This window comes from Pseudophryne corroboree, chromosome 6 (assembly GCF_028390025.1).
Source record: "Pseudophryne corroboree isolate aPseCor3 chromosome 6, aPseCor3.hap2, whole genome shotgun sequence".
Taxonomy (NCBI): Eukaryota; Metazoa; Chordata; class Amphibia; order Anura; family Myobatrachidae; genus Pseudophryne; species Pseudophryne corroboree.
Window position 1 is genome coordinate 179,293,092 of NC_086449.1, and position 22,887 is coordinate 179,315,978.

Genomic DNA, 22,887 nt, shown 5'->3' on the forward strand with positions numbered 1-22,887 from the left:
GTCCAGCCATTCCATTTGGCTTTTTATATTTATTAAAGCAGTATTACACTATATTTGTTCCTATTCTGTTTTTATGAGAACCTTTTCTATGGAGTGATGTGCCACGCATATTGCCTTATGATGTCCATATTATGGTGAGAGTCCAACCATTCCATTTGGCTTTTTATATCCATTAAAGCAGTATTACACCATATCTGCTTTTTATTCCTTTTTATGAGAATCTTTCATATGGAGTGATGGGCGGATGAAATATTGGGGACCACTCAAGGAAAAATCATATCCTCTCTCTTACACCGCGCATATTGTCTATTATTTAGACATTACCATTTGGTACGGATTATACCTCATTTTTAGATCATTTTGGTTCAGAGGTTGACAGTACTATACTATTGTACATTTTATTTCCTTATTGAGGGCAAGAACTGGTGTTGAACAAGAATACTCAGAAATATCCTCAGAAACTTTTATCAAGCGCCTGAAGAGAAGCCGGTGATATTTTGTATTTCTATATTGTTTGTGGTGTGAGGTGACACCTTTTTTCACTTGGTATTCTTTGGGCAGCTCATAGCGCACCATACGTCTTCATTTTTTGTTAAATACTACTGCTATATAGTTGTGTGTGATCCAAAGCAAAGAATATTTCTATTGGTGTGTCACTCTGACTACTAGTACAGCAGCTGCAGCACAATACTGCTATATATCCTATGTGTGTGATCCAGAGCAAAAAATATATTTATATTGGTACTACTAGTACAGCCATACACTACTGCTATGTATCTGTGTGTGATCCTAAACCAAAAATATATTTCTATTGGTGCGTCACTCAGTGACAACTACCAGTACTGCCATACACTACTGCTATGTATGTGTGATCCAAGCCCAAAAATATATTTCTATTATGTATTTGAAAGGGTTGCTCTGTCTGCTGTATCTGAAAGGGGTGATCTGTCAATCCATCCAGGGGCTCCACCCTAGTGTAAACCTAAAATAATAAAAGCTAAAAACAAAAAGCCTAAAATTATAATTATGAAAAAAAAATCTATTTTTTTGTTTGTGCTGTACCCCAGTGTACTATACAATTTTTATTTTATTGTCATAAGTACTGTGACACTGCTGGTCAGACCGCAGTATATTATTTCCTATTCATAAACGCATTGTTTAATGCTTCTGTTTAGTAAACCGCAGTGTTTAATTATTATATATATTTGTGATTCATTTGTGCGACACTGTAACCGCAGTGTGTGATATAAAAAAGAATATATATGTATATTTTTATTTAAATTAATATTTAGTGCTGTGTCATCCCAGTATACATCCAGGGACTGCAGGTATCCATCCATCTAGGGTTGTTCTGTCAGTCCTCCAAAAATAAAAGATTTAAAAATAAAAGATTTCTCATAAAGTATATTTATATTATGTGCTGTATCCTCCAGGCATGCTCTGTCCATTTCAGGGTGTGGTGTCTGTAGCTAATACTCTTATTATAACTTATTGTCCTGTTTTCATAACTCTTCTTATCACCACATTGTAATTGATTAAAATTAATATTATTAATAATAATTATAAATTAGATAATTTAAATTTAATGAATATAAATAAACTCTCCACACTCATATAGTGAACTTTCTGCATATCGAAGATATCTTTGAGGAAATGAAGAATTAGATTCTAAATAAATTAAATGAAATAAATTAAATTAAAATAAATTAAATCTAAAATATTATCTTTTTTTCTTTTTCTTTGCCTTAATCATCTTTTTGTGAACTGAAATCTTGAGCCTTGCCCAATGCTGCTGTAGCGTTAAGCTACCTCGGTGCAACCTTTTGGCCTAAACTGGATAAAAACAATATTGTGAGCTGTGAGGTGGTCAGAATAGTTTGGAAATTAGTGGAAGTGAATGTTATTGAGGTTAATAATACTGTAGGAACAAAACACCCTCAAATTCTGTTATTTTAGCTGTTTTGATTATTATTATTTAAAAAAAAATCCAAATGCAAAACCAAAACCCGCAAGGGTCATTCTGGCAAAACCAAACAAGATCTAAAACACAAAGGAGAACTAGATCCAAAACCAAAACTCAAAACCTGAAAAATGGCATAGTGCACACCCTTAGGAAATAGGTTTTCTAGTTTTGAACACATTATTTCTGAAAACGTACCTGTAGAATACTGCTTTTTACTATTTTGGTAAAGTGGACTAATGCCAAAATGAAGGACCACAAAGTATTTCTCTGTTGTGTTTTTAGAAAAAAAATAGCTTTTACTATACTTCACTTTCTTGAAATGTAAATAATAATAAAAAGTACACTTACCCTTCCTGGACTCTTAAGATTGTGCTCACTTCTCAAAACAATATAGATGAGTCATCCAAGAGCGTAAAGTCCTGTAAGGTTTCCCATTAGGAGTAAAAACTCACCTGAAGACAGGTAAATATGTTCATATAAATGTATCTTTATAGCAGGCCAGGATTGCTGGTTAGATGGAATTCCCCAGTCACACATGAGATATTCACTCAAATCAGCTGGATTCCACAAAGTGCTTTATTCCATAAAAACCTAACGGACAATTTCCTGTTTGTGCCTTCCTCCCCCTGTCCCATTTCCCTCCCTTCCCTCCACCACTTTACCTTTTCTTTTCTTTTTTTCTTTGCTGACATGTTTTTATCCCTTATCTCTCAGAACCCACTCTGTATAACTGGCCTCTTGTGCTTTCTGCCCTTGGTCCCTATACTACAGTAAACATGTGTTCCAAGCCATGGGCTCCTATGGGAGTTACTTAGCCCTCCCGCTCCCATTTTCCTGCAACCTACAGTACTTCCTTAGCAACTTATGCCACTTACCCCCGAATTTACAATGTATTGGTTATTAATTATATGTATTCTTATTGTATTTTAATTTGTGGGATATATAGTGTGAATACATGTTCTGTATTGTATTCTGTTAATTTTCATTATAAACCTTTAATAAAAATGTACATTTAAAAATACAACACTTTTTTGGCTATTTTAATTAACTATTAAAAATATATGGAAAAAAATGTGTAGGGGGTGGTCCAACGGGCGCAAAGCAGCTTAGATGTAACAGATTTCAGAGTAAATGTCACCACATTTAGAACAAGAAATAGAAACCAACAATTTGAAACACTGTTATACACCACAAGCGCTAAATGGAGGAGATATCACCATAACATTCCTTTTAGATTGAAGGTGGGGTTCTTTTCTCTGGGGTATCTCCCCAACTTGGATCAGTTGGATATAAACTCGCCAGGTATAGATGTCATAAAAAAGACAAGAGAACAAGGACGACCAATGTGTAGGACATTTTACCAAGACTTATTATAGTTCATAACAATGCCTCTAGATGACTGAAGTAGATTCAAAGCGTACCCCACTCACACTTAGAATAGGGATATTAAGCGCATCAAGGTATCTTTGTGAGGTTAACCTCTTAAAGATACCTTTATGAGTTTTCAACCTGCCTCCTGAGTGTGAGTGTTGGGGTACGCACTGGCTGTTTTATTTATTGAAGCCGTTCTCGAGCCCCATATAGGTTCCACCATAAAGAAACCTTGATATATTTAAAATTCTCCATTCATACGTGAGTGGGGTACGCCTTTAATTCACTTTAGTTTGATAAAGACACTTTGTTTATTATATCAAACACTAGCAATATTACTACACATTGGTTGCTTTCTTGTCATTTTTTTATGATCCATGTCCGGAGACCTCATTATAATCACAAGTTAAAATCTTCACCTGAAAATTGAAAGATACCTTGATAGGAGTTATACAGTATTTCAAATTGTGAGTTGCGGTACGCTATTGTTGGATTACCATTTTCCCTGAAGGAGAGAAAGATACCGTTATATGCTTATCACCAGTCTATCGAGTGTGAGTGTTGGGGTACACATCATCTGTCTCCTCCAGGAACTTGTTGCAAGCCACTCTTCTGTCTGACTGAGATCCCTATATGTCACACTGGGTGTTAAGAGGTTAACCTCACAAAGATACCTTGATGCGCTTAATATCCCTATTCTAAGTGTGAGTGGGGTACGCTTTGAATCTACTTCAGTCATCTAGAGGCATTGTTATGAACTATAATAAGTCTTGGTAAAATTTACTACACATTGGTCGTCCTTGTTCTCTTGTCTTTTTTATGACATCTATACCTGGCGAGTCTATATCCTACTGATCCGAGTTGGGGAGACACCCCAGAGAAAAGAACCCCACCTTCAATCTAAAAGGAATGTTATGGTGATATCTCCTCCATTTAGCGCTTGTGGTGTATAACAGTGTTTCAAATTGTTGGTTTCTATTAAAAATATATATTTTCAAAGTGGTAGGAAAATCTTAAGCACTTAAGCAACAAAAGTATTGTTGTTGGATTATCTGCGCACTGAGATCCTAATGTGTGGACGAGCTGCTGACACTTGTAGGCGACCAGACTACAAATTGCAGAAATATTTAAATTGAAGTGTAGCGCTCAGTCCTGGCTGATAGTTTTGCTTGTCTATGTGAAAATAGTGTTGTCTGTGGGTACCCTTGGGTTAGATATAGCCAAATCTATACGATATAGTAATAGCTCTTGTGTAGGTCTATGAGTTCACAGATTAATCGTAATATATTTCCAAAAAAATGTCCACATGTAGCTCGTTAATATTATAAATGACGAGTTTTAATGGTTGCTAATAATAGGGTTAGAAAAGATAGAATAAATGGAAAGGTGATATACTGAAAGAGTTACTAAATAAAACTCTTTGTCTGTAAGTTCATGAATTGTGTGCTGCAGCCTGCGGCATCCCGCACAGCTGCTGATAGTCTTTTGTTCGTGGTAAAGTTCAATTCCGTGTTGCACTGTTGAATCCGAGGCATAAATATAAACATAAACACAGTCTTTTGATGTCTTCACGGTGTGGAGTGTTTAGGGTTAAACAGGGATAAAATAAGGTTGCTCCGGACTGGTCTACTTCTCTAGTCTCAGCTTCTCATGGTGTGTCCTGGTACAGACACACCTGAGAGCTAGAGTGTTCGAGAGGCTGACCTGTCTAGGGTGACTGGGAAACTCGGTCAGCGCTCTACGGAGCAGCTTAACGAGTGACACCCGCCACATACGGAGACTCACCTTGTGCTTTCTCCTGTTTCTCCGCCGCACACCGTCACCGGCTTCTTCTCTTGGTCTTCCGTCTGTTGCTAGGCAGCGTGGTTGGTTTCCGGGTTTCCCCGATCACGTGACCGGGTCTCTGTTCCGTAGTCAGCGCACTAGGGGGCGAATCTCGTGCCCATTGCGGTACCCTTGGTCTGAAGATAGAAATCATCCTCAAACCACACGTAATTATGTTTAAGTATAAAATATATACTGTCGATAATAAACTGTCTCTGTATGTCTGTCAGATTCTCGTCTTTTTCTAGATGGTATTTGATGCTCGAGATCCCTTGATCGTGATCTATCACCGTATACAGTGATGTCACATCTGAGGTTACAAGCCACATTTCTTCGTTCCACTCCAGTCCTTGGATTTTGTTTAGTACATGTGTTGTATCTTGTAAGTAGGATTTTTGTTTCCGTACATACGGTTGTTAGTTTGTGTCTAGGTACTCTGATAGATGTGATGTTAGTGAGCCAATTCCGGATATGATGGGTCTTCCCGGTGGGTTCTGTGGATCTTTGTGCATTTTTGGCAGGTAATAAAATACTGGGATGATGGGGTGGTGGGTTTGTATGTATTGGTGTTCAAATTGATTAAGAATACCCGTAGTTGCTCCTTTCTGTAAATGGTGGTCTAATTCTTTCTGGAATGTAGTGGTTGGGTCTCTGTCTAATTTCTGGTATGTATTTGTATCATCTAGGATGTGGTGTGCTTCTTTGATGTAGTTGGATTTGTTAAGAATGACTATACCTCCCACTTTGTCTGCTGGTTTTATGATCAGTGAATGGTTGTCCTGCAATTCTTGTAATGCTATCTTTTCTTTTTTAGATAAATTGCTAGTGGGATTGTTTGTGTTGAGTTTCTCTATGTCTCGTTCCACCATTCTGATAAAAGCATCTACTTGTGTTCCCTTTAGATGACTAGGGTAGAATGTGGATGGTGGTTTGAGTCTGCTGTGTCTAAAGTTGTCTGTATCTTCTTGATTTCTAACCGGGGCTGGTTTTGTTGTTGCAAAGTATTTTTTAAGTGTTAGTTTGCGGGCAAATTTGTGGAGGTCAAGGTAGGTGTTGAATTTGTCAAGTTTGGTGGTGGGTGCGAATTTGAGGCCTTTGTCTAGGAGTTTTAGGTCACTGTTCGTTAGTATGGTGTCGCTCAGGTTAAATACTCCTTTCCCCAGTTCTCCTGTCACTGTAGGTGATTTGTCCTTGTTCTTTTCTCCCCCCCCCTGCACCCCCTTCTTGTTCTTCTAGTTTGCGTTTCCCTGTTTTTGTCGGTGTGCTGTTGGTGTTCTTGTCGTGTCCCTTTGGGTGGCTGACCCCTAAAAAAGATTGGTTTGATACACATGTTTCTTTATCTTGTTCTCCTATTGGTTTGTCTGGTGGTGGGTCTGTCAAGTACGTTGCTCCATGTGATTCTTGCACGGACTTATTGGTAGGTGGGTCTGCAGATTTCTTTCTTATAGTTGTATGTAGCCTCTCTGTAATGTATGTGCTTGCCTGGTTCTGATTATCCCACCCTTTCTCTAATGATAATCTTGCTACTTCCTCGTACTGTGGATCATCCTCGATCTCATAAATTGAGAATGAAACTACTGATTCTGCGTCTTCTGTTGAGGAGATGGATGAGTTCTGCCCTAGATTCTCCTCTGCTTCAGTATTTCTTTCAGTTTTGTGTATTTTTGACATGTATTGCTGATATGTTAGGTTTAGTCTTTTGTAGATCAGACTCCTAATGTATTTCCCTTTTGGGATGGGTTTCAAATTTACTCTGTCCTTTTCGTTCCCTGGCTTTGGGGTTTTACTTCTAGCTTTTTGAGGTTTTCTAACTAGAGATGTGCACTTGAAATTTTTCGGGTTTTGTGTTTTGGTTTTGGGTTCGGTTCCGCGGCCGTGTTTTGGGTTCGACCGCGTTTTGGCAAAACCTCACCGAATTTTTTTTGTCGGATTCGGGTGTGTTTTGGATTCGGGTGTTTTTTTCAAAAAACACTAAAAAACAGCTTAAATCATAGAATTTGGGGGTCATTTTGATCCCAAAGTATTATTAACCTCAAAAACCATAATTTCCACTCATTTTCAGTCTATTCTGAATACCTCACACCTAACAATATTATTTTTAGTCCTAAAATTTGCACCGAGGTCGCTGGATGACTAAGCTAAGCGACCCTAGTGGCCGACACAAACACCTGGCCCATCTAGGAGTGGCACTGCAGTGTCACGCAGGATGGCCCTTCCAAAAAACACTCCCCAAACAGCACATGACGCAAAGAAGAAAAAAAGAGGCGCAATGAGGTAGCTGTGTGAGTAAGATAAGCGACCCTAGTGGCCGACACAAACACCTGGCCCATCTAGGAGTGGCACTGCAGTGTCACGCAGGATGGCCCTTCAAAAAAACACTCCCCAAACAGCACATGACGCAAAGAAGAAAAAAAGAGGCGCAATGAGGTAGCTGTGTGAGTAAGATAAGCGACCCTAGTGGCCGACACAAACACCTGGCCCATCTAGGAGTGGCACTGCAGTGGCACGCAGGATGGCCCTTCCAAAAAACACTCCCCAAACAGCACATGACGCAAAGAAAAAAAGAGGCGCAATGAGGTAGCTGTGTGAGTAAGATAAGCGACCCTAGTGGCCGACACAAACACCTGGCCCATCTAGGAGTGGCACTGCAGTGTCATGCAGGATGGCCCTTCCAAAAAACACTCCCCAAACAGCACATGACGCAAAGAAGAAAAAAAGAGGCGCAATGAGGTAGCTGTGTGAGTAAGATAAGCGACCCTAGTGGCCGACACAAACACCTGGCCCATCTAGGAGTGGCACTGCAGTGGCACGCAGGATGGCCCTTCCAAAAAACACTCCCCAAACAGCACATGACGCAAATAAAAATGAAAGAAAAAAGAGGTGCAAGATGGAATTGTCCTTGGGCCCTCCCACCCACCCTTATGTTGTATAAACAGGACATGCACACTTTAACCAACCCATCATTTCAGTGACAGGGTCTGCCACACGACTGTGACTGAAATGACGGGTTGGTTTGGACCCCCACCGAAAAAGAAGCAATTAATCTCTCCTTGCACAAACTGGCTCTACAGAGGCAAGATGTCCACCTCATCATCATCCTCCGATATATCACCGTGTACATCCCGCTCCTCACAGATTATCAATTCGTCCCCACTGGAATCCACCATCTCAGCTCCCTGTGTACTACTTTGTGGAGGCAATTGCTGCTGGTCAATGTCTCCACGGAGGAATTGATTATAATTCATTTTAATGAACATCATCTTCTCCACATTTTCTGGAAGTAACCTCGTACGCCGATTGCTGACAAGGTGAGCGGCGGCACTACTCTTTCGGAGTACACACTTGTGGGAGGGCAATTTGGGTAGAATAAAGCCAGTTTGTGCAAGGGCCTCCAAATTGCCTCTTTTTCCTGCCAGTATAAGTACGGACTGTCTGACGTGCCTACTTGGATGCGGTCACTCATATAATCCTCCACCATTCTTTCAATGGGGAGAGAATCATATGCAGTGACAGTAGACGACATGTCCGTAATCGTTGTCAGGCCCTTCAGTCCGGACCAGATGTCAGCATCAGCAGTCGCTCCAGACTGCCCTGCATCACCGCCAGCGGGTGGGCTCGGAATTCTGAGCCTTTTCCTCGCACCCCCAGTTGCGGGAGAATGTGAAGGAGGAGATGTTGACAGGTCGCGTTCCGCTTGACTTGACAATTTTGTCACCAGCAGGTCTTTGAACCCCAGCAGACTTGTGTCTGCCGGAAAGAGAGATCCAAGGTAGGTTTTAAATCTAGGATCGAGCACGGTGGCCAAAATGTAGTGCTCTGATTTCAACAGATTGACCACCCGTGAATCCTTGTTAAGCGAATTAAGGGCTCCATCCACAAGTCCCACATGCCTAGCGGAATCGCTCCGTGTTAGCTCCTCCTTCAATGTCTCCAGCTTCTTCTGCAAAAGCCTGATGAGGGGAATGACCTGACTCAGGCTGGCAGTGTCTGAACTGACTTCACGTGTGGCAAGTTCAAAAGGTTGCAGAACCTTGCACAACGTTGAAATCATTCTCCACTGCGCATGAGACAGGTACATTCCACCTCCTATATCGTGCTCAATTGTATAGGCTTGAATGGCCTTTTGCTGCTCCTCCAACCTCTGAAGCATATATAGGGTTGAATTCCACCTCGTTACCACTTCTTGCTTCGGATGATGGCAGGGCAGGTTCAGGCGTTTTTGGTGGTGCTCCAGTCTTCTGTACGTGGTGCCTGTCCTCCGAAAGTGTCCCGCAATTCTTCTGGCCACCGACAGCATCTCTTGCACGCCCCTGTCGTTTTTTTAAAAATTCTGCACCACCAAATTCAAGGTATGTGCAAAACATGGGACGTGCTGGAATTTGCCCATATTTAATGCACACACAATATTGCTGGCGTTGTCCGATGCCACAAATCCACAGGAGAGTCCAATTGGGGTAAGCCATTCCGCGATGATCTTCCTCAGTTGCCGTAAGAGGTTTTCAGCTGTGTGCGTATTCTGGAAACCGGTGATACAAAGCGTAGCCTGCCTAGGAAAGAGTTGGCGTTTGCGAGATGCTGCTACTGGTGCCGCCGCTGCTGTTCTTGCGGCGGGCGTCCATACATCTACCCAGTGGGCTGTCACAGTCATATAGTCCTGACCCTGCCCTGCTCCACTTGTCCACATGTCCGTGGTTAAGTGGACATTGGGTACAACTGCATTTTTTAGGACACTGGTGAGTCTTTTTCTGACGTCCGTGTACATTCTCGGTATCGCCTGCCTAGAGAAGTGGAACCTAGATGGTATTTGGTAACGGGGGCACACTACCTCAACAAATTGTCTAGTTCCCTGTGAACTAACGGCGGATACCGGACGCACGTCTAACACCAACATAGTTGTCAAGGCCTCAGTTATCCGCTTTGCAACAGGATGACTGCTGTGATATTTCATCTTCCTCGCAAAGGACTGTTGGACAGTCAATTGCTTGGTGGAAGTAGTAAAAGTGGGCTTACGACTTCCCCTCTGGGATGACCATCGACTCCCAGCAGCAACAACAGCAGCGCCAGCAGCAGTAGGCGTTACACGCAAGGATGCATCGGAGGAATCCCAGGCAGGAGAGGACTCGTCAGAATTGCCAGTGACATGGCCTGCAGGACTATTGGCATTCCTGGGGAAGGAGGAAATTGACACTGAGGGAGTTGGTGGGGTGGTTTGCGTGAGCTTGGTTACAAGAGGAAGGGATTTACTGGTCAGTGGACTGCTTCCGCTGTCGCCCAAAGTTTTTGAACTTGTCACTGACTTATTATGAATGCGCTGCAGGTGACGTATAAGGGAGGATGTTCCGAGGTGGTTAACGTCCTTACCCCTACTTATTACAGCTTGACAAAGGCAACACACGGCTTGACAAATGTTGTCCGCATTTCTGGTGAAATACTTCCACACCGAAGAGCTGATTTTTTTGGTATTTTCACCAGGCATGTCAACGGCCCTATTCCTCCCACGGACAACAGGTGTCTCCCCTGGTGCCTGACATAAACAAACCACCTCACCATCAGAATCCTCCTGGTCAATTTCCTCCCCAGCGCCAGCAACACCCATATCCTCCTCATCCTGGTGTACTTCAACACTGACATCTTCAATCTGACTATCAGGAACTGGACTGCGGGTGCTCCTTCCAGCACTTGCAGGGGGCGTGCAAATGGTGGAAGGCGCATGCTCTTCACGTCCAGTGTTGGGAAGGTCAGGCATCGCAAACGACACAATTGGACTCTCCTTGTGGATTTGGGATTTCGAAGAACGCACAGTTCTTTGCGGTGCTTTTGCCAGCTTGAGTCTTTTCATTTTTCTAGCGAGAGGCTGAGTGCTTCCATCCTCATGTGAAGCTGAACCACTAGCCATGAACATAGGCCAGGGCCTCAGCCGTTCCTTGCCACTCCGTGTGGTAAATGGCATATTGGCAAGTTTACGCTTCTCCTCCGACAATTTTATTTTAGATTTTGGAGTCCTTTTTTTACTGATATTTGGTGTTTTGGATTTTACATGCTCTGTACTATGACATTGGACATCGGCCTTGGCAGACGACGTTGCTGGCATTTCATCGTCTCGGCCATGACTAGTGGCAGCAGCTTCAGCACGAGGTGGAAGTGGATCTTGATCTTTCCTTAATTTTGGAACCTCAACATTTTTGTTCTCCATATTTTAATAGGCACAACTAAAAGGCACCTCAGGTAAACAAAGGAGATGGATGGATACTAGTATACTTATGGATGGACCAGCGACTGCCGACACAGAGGTAGCTACAGCCGTGGACTACCGTACTGTGTCTGCTGCTAATATAGACTGGATGATAATGAGATGAAATTAATATATATATATATATATATATATAATATCACTAGTACTGCAGCCGGACAGGTATATATATTTATTATGTAATGACTGATGACGGACCTGCTGGACACTGTCAGCTCAGCAGCACCGCAGACTGCTACAGTAAGCTACTATAGTAGTATGTATCAAGAAGAAAGAAAAAAAAAAACCACGGGTCGTGGTATACAATTATGGATGGACCAGCGACTGCCGACACAGAGGTAGTTACTGCGGTGGACTACCGTACTGTGTCTGCTGCTAATATAGACTGGATGATAATGAGATGAAATTAATATATATATATATATATATATATAATATCACTAGTACTGCAGCCGGACAGGTATATATATTTATTATGTAATGACTGATGACGGACCTGCTGGACACTGTCAGCTCAGCAGCACCGCAGACTGCTACAGTAAGCTACTATAGTAGTATGTATCAAGAAGAAAGAAAAAAAAAACACGGGTAGGTGGTATACAATTATGGATGGACCAGCGACTGCCGACACAGAGGTAGCTACAGCCGTGGACTACCGTACTGTGTCTGCTGCTAATATAGACTGGATGATAATGAGATGAAATTAATATATATATATATATATAATATCACTAGTACTGCAGCCGGACAGGTATATATATTTATTATGTAATGACTGATGACGGACCTGCTGGACACTGTCAGCTCAGCAGCACCGCAGACTGCTACAGTAAGCTACTATAGTAGTATGTATCAAGAAGAAAGAAAAAAAAACACGGGTAGGTGGTATACAATTATGGATGGACCAGCGACTGCCGACACAGAGGTAGCTACAGCCGTGGACTACCGTACTGTGTCTGCTGCTAATATAGACTGGATGATAATGAGATGAAATTAATATATATATATATATAATATCACTAGTACTGCAGCCGGACAGGTATATATATTTATTATGTAATGACTGATGATGGACCTGCTGGACACTGTCAGCTCAGCAGCACCGCAGACTGCTACAGTAAGCTACTATAGTAGTATATATCAAGAAGAAAGAAAAAAAAACCACGGGTAGGTGGTATACAATTATGGATGGACCAGCGACTGCCGACACAGAGGTAGCTACAGCCGTGGACTACCGTACTGTGTCTGCTGCTAATATAGACTGGATGATAATGAGATGAAATTAATATATATATATATATATATATATATATATATAATATCACTAGTACTGCAGCCGGACAGGTATATATATTTATTATGTAATGACTGATGACGGACCTGCTGGACACTGTCAGCTCAGCAGCACCGCAGACTGCTACAGTAAGCTACTATAGTAGTATGTATAAAGAAGAAGAAAGAAAAGAAAAAAAAACGGGTAGGTGGTATACAATATTATATATATATTATATACAATTATATATATATATATATATATATATTAAACTGGTGGTGATTATTAAACTGGTGGTCAGGTCACTGGTCACACTATCAGCAACTTGCAAGTAGTACTCCTAAGCAGACAATCACAATATATATTATACTGGTGGTCAGTGTGGTCACAATGGCAGTGTGGCACTCTGGCAGCAAAAGTGTGCACTGTACGTTATATGTACTCCTGAGTCCTGCTCTCAGACTCTAACTGCTCCCCACTGTCAGTGTCTCCCCCACAAGTCAGATATACATTATACAGTCACACTATCTATCTATCACTTCAGCAAGTAGTAGTACTCCTCCTAATGCTCCCCAAAATTACTACTGTGTCTCTCTCTACTCTAGTCTCACTCTCTTCTCTATAAACGGAGAGGACGCCAGCCACGTCCTCTCCCTATGAATCTCAATGCACGTGTGAAAATGGCGGCAACGCGCGGCTCCTTATATAGAATCCGAGTCTCGCGATAGAATACGAGCCTCGCGAGAATCCGACAGCGGGATGATGACGTTCGGGCGCGCTCGGGTTAACCGAGCAAGGCGGGAAGATCTGAGTCGCTCGGACCCGTGTAAAAAAACATGAAGTTCGGGCGGGTTCGGTTTCCGAGGAACCGAACCCGCTCATCTCTATTTCTAACTCCAAATTTATCCCTAAGAATCTTTCTTTTTTTTGTTTCTATTAATTCACCTTCTCGTCTTAGAATTCTTTGTGCAGTGATTTCTGAGAGATTGATGAATTCTTGTTCTTGTTTATAGGGCTCTAGTTGGGCATCTAATGTTTCAATAGTCTTATCAATGGATTCTAATTCTGATGTATTATTCTCTAAGGGGGTCATTCCGAGTTGTTCGCTCGTTATTTTTTTCTCACAACGGAGCGATTAGTTGCTAATGCGCATGCGCAATGTCCGCACTGCGACTGCGCCAAGTAAATTTGCTATGCAGTTTGGAGTTTTACTCACGGCATTACGAGGTTTTTTCTTCGTTCTGGTGATCGGAGTGTGATTGACAGGAAGTGGGTGTTTCTGGGCGGAAACTGGACGTTTTATAGGAGTGTGTGAAAAAACGCTACCGTTTCTGGGAAAAACGCGGGAGTGGCTGGAGAAACGGAGGAGTGTCTGGGCGAACGCTGGGTGTGTTTGTGACGTCAAACCAGGAACGACAAGCACTGAACTGATCGCAGATGCCGAGTAAGTCTGGAGCTACTCAGAAACTGCTAAGAAGTGTCTATTCGCAATTCTGCTAATCTTTCGTTCGCAATTTTGATATGCTAAGATTCACTCCCAGTAGGCGGCGACTTAGCGTGTGCAAAGCTGCTAAAAGCAGCTTGCGAGCTAACAACTCGGAATGACCCCCTATAAGTAGTGTGATTAGATTCTTTGCGCATTCATTAAGGATATTGTTCCATTTTGTCATGAAGGGTATATTCTCTCTATTGTGTGTGGGAGTTTTTTTCACTTTAAGTCCTCTAGGAATTAGTTCATTCTGTAGGTACCAGTTAAGTGTATGTGTATCCCACCACAAACTGGTTTCCTTGTTAATCAGTTTTTCTAGTTGAAGAAAGGTGTTGCAAAATGTGTTTTTGTCACTTGTTTGTGTATTAGGTATTACTAGTGCCTGGAAGGCTGTTTTGGCCCTAGCATCTCTATTGTTCCTTATTTCGATCAATCCCATGTGTGATCTCTTGCAGCAGATATTGGTCACTAATAGAGAGTATTGTTGTTGGATTATCTGCGCACTGAGATCCTAATGTGTGGACGAGCTGCTGACACTTGTAGGCGACCAGACTACAAATTGCAGAAATATTTAAATTGAAGTGTAGCGCTCAGTCCTGGCTGATAGTTTTGCTTGTCTATGTGAAAATAGTGTTGTCTGTGGGTACCCTTGGGTTAGATATAGCCAAATCTATACGATATAGTAATAGCTCTTGTGTAGGTCTATGAGTTCACAGATTAATCGTAATATATTTCCAAAAAATGTCCACATGTAGCTCGTTAATATTATAAATAGAGTCTAATCCCCATGCTATACACACCAAACAATCAACCATTCATGAAATAGAAACTTTTCCTATCACTGTTTGAGAATGAATACTCTATATATTCAATTTATTATTCTCCTTTTTTACAAATGCCATAGCCAGACAAATCCAACTTGTACTTAAAACCATCAGAAATCACTTTCTGCAACTGTGACATCGACACATTGGTCAGAAACATGGAGACCAATGACGAGAAGGAACTCTAATCACATGACCTATGAGGTCACAGCATGTCTCTTTAAAAACCTGTACAATACTATTCTAAGCATCCACTACTCCCAGAGGAAGGCCCTAGAGGCTGAAACGCATTGGAGCTACGACACTGCCGTTTAAAATCACGATACACAAGACTACAACAAGCGCTGACTACGGAACAGAGACCCGGTCACGTGATCAGGGAAACCCGGAAACCAACCACGCTGCCTAGCAACAGACGGAAGACCAAGAGAAGAAGCCGGTGACAGTGTGCGGCGGAGAAACAGGAGAAAGCACAAGGTGAGTCTCCGTATGCGGCGGGTGTCACTCGTTAAGCTGCTCCGTAGAGCGCTGACCGAGTTTCCCCCTCACCCTAGACAGGTCAGCCTCTCGAACACTCTAGCTCTCAGGTGTGTCTGTACCAGGACACACCATGAGAAGCTGAGACTAGAGAAGTAGACCAGACCGGAGCAACCTTACTTTATCCCTGTTTAACCCTAAACACTCCACACCGTGAAGACATCGAAAGACTGTGTTTATGTTTATATTTATGCCTCGGATTCAACAGTGCAACACGGAATTGAACTTTACCACGAACAAAAGACTATTAGCAGCTGTGCGGGACACCGCAGGCTGCAGCACACAATTCGTGAACTTACAGACAAAGAGTTTTATTTAGTAACTCTTTCAGTATATCACCTTTCCATTTATTCTATCTTTTCTAACCCTATTATTAGCAACCATTAAAACTCGTCATTTATAATATTAACGAGCTACATGTGGACATTTTTTAGAAATATATTACGATTAATCTGTGAACTCATAGACCTACACAAGAGCTATTACTATATCATATAGATTTGGCTATATCTAACTAGTGATGAGCGGATTCAACACTATTTTCACATAGACAAGCAAAACTATCAGCCAGGACTGAGCGCTACACTACAATTTAAATATTTAAGCAACAAAAGGGTTAAAGGAGAATGTCTTCTTTGGTGGCAACGCTGCTAACAGTTGAAAAAACTTAACTTCAAAAATAGGATCTATTACTCGGCCCTCAAAAGTAATGCAAATCCCTCCAGACTGGGTGGCCATAGGGTCATTTAGTTATTTAGTATATTTCACAATGTCCAAAAGGAACAAAATGTACTTGTAGGTGCTATTGTTCTCTATACTAACTAAAAAAACATATTTAAATTCTTCCTTTTATTTAGTTTAAACATTTGGAAAGAGGGCTTCCATGTACAGTAAGCTGTACCTTTAAACATAGATGCCATGACGCAATGAATTCTTTAGCAACAGAACAGTGAGCGTTACATTTCACAGTGCTCAATGGTCAGAAAAATTAGGCTGCACTTGGAGTTCTATAGTCCTCTGGGACTCACAGCCTGGAGTTCAAAAGTAAATTGCTGCAAGTGGCATTGTTGTCATGGCTTCACATCAAATCAGGTGGGGATGTCAAATTAGTTCTCTAACTGCAGTAATTTTCATGTAAACTCGAAGCTGTGAGGGTGGACGGTGGAGGGGGGTGGTTCAATAATACATTTTCATGTTATGTTTTTTATTGCACTGAGCACCTGAAATCTGCTGTGAGAATAACTTTCTCTATGCAAATTCATTAGATTGACTGATCTAATTTTGTTTCTAACACGGGCATCACCCAATTTTTATAATCTACTTGTCTCATTTGCTTATGTCACTACATAGAATGGAAAGGGCTCTGGCAATAAATACAATTTGCAAACTTACTTTTCTTTTTCAGACATTACTTTTACCATGTTTTTACTTTACAAAAAGTGCCATTTTTACTCAGCTGCTCATAAACTTTTTGGGACACGATATTGTATACATCTAAATGATCGGTCTGAGTTATTACACTTTGGAAATTGAATGAGCTACTGTATTTAATTTGTGTGTGTTTTTCACCTGTATGCTGCTTTCGATCTATTAAAGCTCCATTGAGAGTAAGTTCTCTAGCTTTATAATGAGTTCTGTCTTGTTCACATTATACTATTATTTCTGAAAATACAACAATTGCAATGGGCAAATGCACTAATTAGAAGTTTTCAAACCCAATAATTAGATATTTTATATTTGCCATTATTCGCGGCTACAAGAAATTTGGATTCCTCCGAATATAGGGGCTCTGAAAGTTGCCCATCCCTGCAATGTGTAAAGAAGAGAAATAATCGCAAGAGCAATCCTTTCCCTTGTATTTCGCTAGCCAAAGTTGTTCTGCGCATGCACTGTGAGCAGACGTCACATGTGTGGTGGCCATTGCTGGTGAGGGTTCTGGAGGAACCCTCATCTGGTCATTTTTGCTACAATTCGGCGATGGCTTTATCCTATGAAGGCTCAGCATTCTGGAGTTTGGAAAATCTGATCACATTGCAGTCCCCAGAGAAACCTATGGGGGTTGCGGCTTCTGACGGAAATGGAGGGACTACAGCAGATCTCAGAGATATCTGCTGTAGTCCCTCCTTCAAACATTTGGGGATCCTTAATATTTGCAGGTATCCCACAAAATGGGTGTTTTCAGGAAATAACGTGCAGATATAATTTGATAAATAGGACCCCAAGGGATCTATGTATAAAAAGTTGTTACAGGGCTGGTTTTCTATTGGTCATTATCGCTGCAGCAGAAGGCCTTGTCTTGCCAAGATTTAACAAGAAAATATAAATTAGATGTCACAGTGATCCTGACTGATTTGCTAGCCAGTCCTGGTGGAACTGCTCATGAGTGTCCTCGCATAATCATGTGTAGCGGAAATGGCTGGAACCCCTGACTTTCAGTTCCACTTGTAAATAGAACACAAATCTAAAATGTTTATATATATATATATAAATATATATATATATATATATATATATATATAGAAGTTTGTTTATAGGTCGGTGCGCTTATCTAGTCTTCAAACGATCCCTTTCCGAAGGAGGGATACACCGAATTGTCTATGTGCTGAGACTCAATTAGTCGTATCCGGGTCCGTATCTTCAACCTTCCAGCGAGGATTCTATACTTAAAAGACACCTCCCAAACCTCTTTGGTGGCAGCTCAGTTCTTCAGTAAATGACCTAGGTCGGTTCAGTCATGCGATTCTGTGGAGGTAGGGAAGAAGAACAAGCGCCATATGGTGTAGTAATTTAGGGCACAAAATAGGACCAAAAGAAGGACAAAATTTGGTAAGTACCGGATGACTTCTTGGAATTAGGCCTGTCAGACTCAGACTTTCACATCGGCTGTCCCCACCTGTCACTGGCTGATGCTCCTACACAGGGCGATCGCCAGAAAAGTCTGCGGCTGCCGCTAGTAGAGAGCAGTTGTGTGCAGAACGACGCGAGCAATTATAGAAGGTTGCTCGCGTCGTTCTGCACACAACTGCTCTCTACTAGCGGCAGCCGCAGACTTTTCTGGCGATCGCCCTGTGTAGGAGCATCAGCCAGTGACAGGTGGGGACAGCCGATGTGAAAGTCTGAGTCTGACAGGCCTAATTCCAAGAAGTCATCCGGTACTTACCAAATTTTGTCCTTCTTTTGGTCCTATTTTGTGCCCTAAATTACTACACCATATGGCGCTTGTTCTTCTTCCCTACCTCCACTATATATATATATATATATATATATATATATATATATATATATATATATGAGAGAGATTTTTTTTCAGCAATGTTTATTTTTAAGAATACCTTAAAAATATTGGAGGATGCCAGCAACTTGGTAAGCGCTTTGCGGATATGAGCAAGGAGATTAGTTCATATGTTGAGTTTAAACTAGAGTAGGTTTATTGAATATAACAGGAGACAAATTACATATTTCATCTTGCTGTATGAGGGCACATCTGTAAGTCTGCAGAATTTCACCTGTTCCTGCATTAACTGCTCCTGCAAGTTCATCTCAAGTTGCTGATTAATCAGACTGCAGCATTCACGGACAGACTGGGGCTGTAATTCAGCATCCCTACAGCGTGCATGAAAAAGATATTGGCAGATGTCTACAAGTTAGTAGGTGCATATCAAATGTGAACCAGGTTAATCCAAATATTTAATCCAAACCAGAGTAGGTTTTTTTGACTATAACAGAATACACATGATAGGAAACAAACACCAGTCAATATGATAAGGTATCAATCTCTACTGGGATAAGCACTGCACAGTCATACAGCACTGTAGTGCTACAATAACACAGTTTGACTTGTGCTTTTATAGAGGCATAAAACAAGTCGTGCATCTGAAGTCTAGACAGTCTGATCTTTAAATTTGGTGAATTATGTTTACTCAGACATGTGATGTTATTTAGATAGATGAGACATGCACAATTACACACAGTTACGAGAACGCACAAAGCAGTTAACCATTTAACTAAAATTAAACAAAAAAAGCATTAATTAAATAAATTTAAAAAAGTATTTATAATAAATAATTTATTTACTACAGAAGGTGGATTGTGGCAGAATTTTTACTTCTGTAATCTTCGTTAACAGCGCTTTGTCCATGCTTTCTTCATCAACTTTTTATAGAGTGGGTGAACACCTATTTTCCCAGAAGGTAAGGCTTTTACATGCATAATAAAAATTACCACAGGTATTAGATAGGTCTGAAGATATACAGGAAATTCTAATAGAGCAGACTTCTTTTGTTTCATTGTAAACAATTCCCTTGGCATTTGATATCTAGGTTAGATAACTGTTCAGCCCAAAAAATGTCGGCCTCCTTTGTGCATGGGAAATGGTATGCTTTAATGGGTGGGTTGTGTACAAAATAGCTAATCATAAACTCCACTGTCTTCATCTAATAAACTAGAAAGGATTTGGGATTTTAGGCTTGCATTTCCTATTAATTAACCTAAACGAACATAAAAAGGACATAAAATAAATAAGAAAAAAAAACTCCAGCTGCATATAATTAACTATAATAATGTGGAGAAAATGACTTTTATTGGTAATCATGTCTTCATACCATTAGATGTTGCATTTACAGTCTTCTCACATGTAATGCACATATGTACTCCGAATTAATGAGCATGAATTTGTCATCTTCTGCCATTAAGCTGAAGGGAATTCCTTAGTCTTGCTCTACCTCATTCTTTTCCCAGGAAATTGCAGACATAACACAATCAGTTTGTCATTAGGTGCAAGCGGCACTTTAAGTAAACAATCTAAGATTTACTACAAGTAATTCAGTATTGACTTGTTTCAGTGTTATACTGGATTGAAAAGTACCAGTATTCCCCTGGGTGATTGTTATAAACCAGAATATCACAGTAACCTATAAATATTTTATTAATTTTGCTGGACTACGTGTAATAATGTCCTTCCAAATCAGGTGAATTTTATGTAACTAATTTTATGTAACTAATTGCACATAAAAACACTTATGTGTGTCCAAAGCCCTTTCATCACAATCTATGTTTGCTTAGTGCTGTTTTCAAGCCACCAGATTTAGGGGTATATTTATTAAACAATAATTGCAGGATATCCACAAATATTAAGGATCATTGGGATTTACTATGGAGGGAGCAAAGCAGATATGTCCAATATCTGCCGCTACCCCTCCATTTCCAACTGCAAAGCAGCCCTTATAGTTTCCTATGGGGGCTTATATGCAGTCGGATTTACCAAGCTCTGGAATGTGAAGCTTTCCAGAGGTTGGCCCCCACTGTTAAAACCATCTGTAGATAGTATTAGCCTGTAGTAGCCTATGAGCTACTTACTACAGATTCTTTTGGAGAGGGATCCTCCAGCTCCATCTTCATTGAACCACACTGACCCATACACTGGCTGCACATGCTCAGTAAGCCAGGGACTAGAACCAGTAAGCAGAGTGATAGCGTATAGAAAAAAGTCCCCAAACTGTTTGTAGCTGTATGTGTGGCAGAATGGTGGTTATTGGAAATTTGTTGATGGACCTGTGCTCTGAGTAGTTTCAGTACACATTATGAGCACAGGCACATATCTCAAGGTGCGTAAGTATACTAAAAAGCATATTGTATTCATATTTCCAAACCCTCCTGCTTATTCCCTGTGAGAAGTCATGATTTACCTGGGTACCTTTACCATTACCTCTTAAGTGTGCCTTCCTCAGAAGGTCATTAGCAGTAAGGAGAAAACCTGCCTATTTTTTTGATGTATATAAAAAAAAAATTATACTTTTAACCACTATGAAAATTGTCTGTATTTAAAGGTTATTTTCCTGTGAACTTGGACACTGGTGGGCTGTTTTCCAGGTTGTGGAAGATTAAAGATAGCTTTCAAGGCACATTTACACCTATATAAGGTGAGCACTTCACTGCAAATGCATTACATACAACCCACTGTTGAACTTTTCCATTTTAAGAGGTTTACAGTCTGATTCCAGCGCTTGGTGGCCTACTTGTTTTTATTATTGGTTAAGATGGCTGTACTACAATGGATATCTGCTGCAGGCCTGTGTAGATATTCTAGGGATATTTAATATTTGCGGGTACCCTCTTTCTGCTCTTTTCTTATTTTAGACTGTATATATATATATATATATATATATATATATTGCATATGGAACTCGGCACTCTGTGCTTTAGAAGTCAACTCGCCAGATGCCCTCTTAAACAGCTCTGCGACTGTAAAATAGCCAAACAGTCATAAGCGGCACTCACGAGACTCCTCAAATGAACGGGTCCGACACCCCGATATTCAGCAATGTTTCGGTTTTATTTCAAACCTTCGTCAGGCATATGTATACCATTTGTTCAGGCGGCACTCACGGCGGAGAAACAGGACAAGAGCCAAAGCTCTATGTTTCAATGTAAATAAGATTACATTTTCATCAGGACAATAAAACCGTGCAAACATACATACCTAAATAGCCTCCTCTGATTGTGCATGAAGCCGTCCGCCCGCCTTGTCCGCTCGCCACGTCCCGGTCATGACAACCGAACGAAGCACACTATAAACAAAAACAAGAGTGAACAAGTGCTAACACAGACACATAAATACAAAAGATACAAATATTGCACACCTGTGAGAAAATCTGAACTGTTGTATACATTACAAAGTATAAAGACGAAGCCATACTAACAGGATAATCTGTATATAGGAAATAATCACACTGGCAGCATGAAGCATAATCATAAAATAACAGCTAAATGGAACAGTGCCCTGTAAGTAATGGCTGGCATAAAGACCGCCACATGATTGCTGGTGACAGCTTTTGTCACCCCTATACTGGTAAAAAATTTAAAATTCTACATCGGGTGACTTGCACAACTAAGTTTGTGGTGTACTTGTTGAGTTGTCCCTGTGGCCTACATTATGTGGGCAAAACGGAAAGCGCCTTTAAAGAACGTATGGCAGCGCATAGATCCGTTATTAGAGCTGCACTTAGTTCAGGGAAAAGTGATCAACCGATACCTAGGCATTTTGTGTCAGCCCGCCATTCTTTGGCACAACTACGGTATCGGATCATAGATCACATTCCCCCTTTGAAACGTGGTGGTGACAGGGGTCTCTTATTGTTAAAAAGGGAAGCGAAGTGGATTAACCTTCTTGATACATTGTCCCCGCGAGGTCTTAATGAGCATCAAGGCCTTACATGCTTCATTTAAAGGGGGTTCATTTGCTTGTAAGAATCTGATGTACTTTTGCTGCTCAGTGCTTGGGTTGGTGTGGAGTTTGGATGGTCTCCACGCCACCTCAAGTTATTATTAATTGCCGCTATCAGTATTTGTGTCCATTGT